This window comes from Anneissia japonica, unplaced genomic scaffold, assembly GCF_011630105.1.
Source record: "Anneissia japonica isolate Jap-2015-1 unplaced genomic scaffold, ASM1163010v1 scaffold3040_len1308831_cov196, whole genome shotgun sequence".
NCBI classification, from domain to species: Eukaryota; Metazoa; Echinodermata; class Crinoidea; order Comatulida; family Comatulidae; genus Anneissia; species Anneissia japonica.
Window position 1 is genome coordinate 341,734 of NW_022718257.1, and position 2,382 is coordinate 344,115.

Consider the following 2,382-nt stretch of genomic DNA (forward strand, 5'->3'; position numbering starts at 1 on the left):
TGGCGGCCGATGACTTTGGGAAAATAATGGCACCTAACTTTTTTGAATTCAGCGCAGTAAAAATGATAAAATTAGTCAATAAAATCTATTTTTGTTCAAAAATCTATCTGGATTACATAGAAAACTAGTTTATATACCGTACTCGTTCTTATTTTATGTACATTTTAAGTAAGTATATTTTTCAATTATTTTTAAACAAATAAACACCTATTTTTTAATTATGTTCCATTCTGGCTTGAGTGACAGTAGTTTTTATATGTCTAGTTTGTTGCCTGTCTAGAAATTATGAGTTTAGACAGCAAAATCATATCTATAGCTTATTTAGTTTCAATTTTATGCACATTTTAGACAAATTTGGCGGCCATTTTGAAAAACGGCCGCCATTTGTATACATGGAGTAAAATCAAGTGTCAACAGGGCTTAGGGTGACCAAAAGGAAATAATTATCTGGCTATGTGGATTGCTTCTAACATTCCACTCCCCCTAACTCATTTTTTTCAGATTTTTTTTTTCTAGTCTATGAAGGCGCGTTCTGTGTCTAACGTATGGTCTAACGTGATGTGCGTTCCTGTGTATAATATTGTATAATACAGTTAGCTGCCTCCTGTATAGTTAATTCAATTTAATCTTTTTAGCAGTTGAATTTTATGTAACTATATTTATAGATTATTTTTTATGATTTCACTACTTAATATTCAATTTCATATTATAAATACTGTAATATATTAATTTACTATTTTTAAGCAGTTCTTTAATCGTCGCCGATAGACCGAGATAGCCCCTCGATGGTAAGCACACTTCAATTAGGCAATTCTGTCATATAGACCCTTAAGTAGCTCCTGTTATTTTTGCAAATAACTGATATGGGACGACCAGAACAAATTAATTAAATATGTATATCAGTATGTAATTAATATCCTTAGGAGGAAATTTCTTTGTTTTTATATATGTTATAGAACTAATTTTTCTAAGACACAAAAAAGCATATTCGACGAAAAAATCGTAAGCGGTTAGTGAGATACAATTTTTTAAATATTTAAAAGCTGTAAGGAAAAGGTCCGTACCTCACTCTTTCCCCCATTTTTAAATAATCAAAAATATGTAGGAAAATCGGAAAGTTGTCGTGTGTAATCGGAAAATGAGGGCGCACGTCAGCACAAAAGATGTACCGTACCTTGACAATGGAATTTTGACTGCGTTTAAAAACAAACAAACAAACAAAAAAAAAAACATAACGCAAAATAATCAAAATAGAAATATATTGGAAACGTCCAATTCGGCGATTCTGTTTCATTCATATGCAACAAATATTCATTATCATTACTGAGCCGCCGATATATTGATAATTCTCTTTATTATCAAGTCTAGTAACAATGCCAGACTGGTTTGGGTTACTTTGATATTCCTAATTCTTTTAAAGTGAGGCTCCGGAGGGAATTAACAATTTTGATATGTTGTACAACTGATTTTTCTAAGACAGAAAAAAGTAGTTTGAACTAAGCAACGATGAATGATATACAGATTTTTGAATATTTAAAAACCGGGGGAAAAGGTGTAAAAATGTGCTGTTACGCCCCCAGTTTTCAAATATTCAATCTGTATCTCGTTCACCGTTCCCTAGTGTTTCGTCAAACAACTTTTTTCTGTCTTAGAAAAATCAGTTCTACAACATATCAATTTTTTCCCCCCAGAGTCTACCAATTACTGTAACTTAGGGGTGTTTTTGTAAGGAACTAGATGGCTAGATCACTCTCAGACTAAAAGATTGTTGCTCTTTAAATTTGAATATGAGCGAGCCCTGTACAAATCTTATGTTATTAATTTGATTATTATTATTTATAAATATCAAAATAGTATAGGTCAGTTGGCCGCAAAATATAAACTGTGCTTTTCTGTAAATGTAAATTGTAAGTGTTAAATGATGATATACAGGATCTGTGATTTATTCAACTTGTGTAACGTACATTTTATCGTATTGAAAGTCTCGTCTCTGTTTTAATATTGTATTATGGATGTACAGTATGTTAATTTTATGAACACACTGCAAAATCGTCGTTTCCAAAATAAAGTTATAGTAATTAGGCCTATATAACTAATAGTATGCAATAGAAACAGCAAATCATTTTTTCCTATGAAATATTATATTCACAAATGTCAATACTAGCAACGGAAAATATCATGTCGGCCGTTTTTATGTGTGATAACAGAACCTAAATCGAGGTAAGGCTAGGCCTAGCCTAGCAGCATTGGATAGGCTAATGTTTTCAGCGCCTATGATATTTCTTCTCACGACCTATCGCAAAATCAACATGAAAAATTCATCCGCATTGATTTTTTGTGTTCCACACAAAAAATAAATGCGGATGAATTTTTCATGTTGAA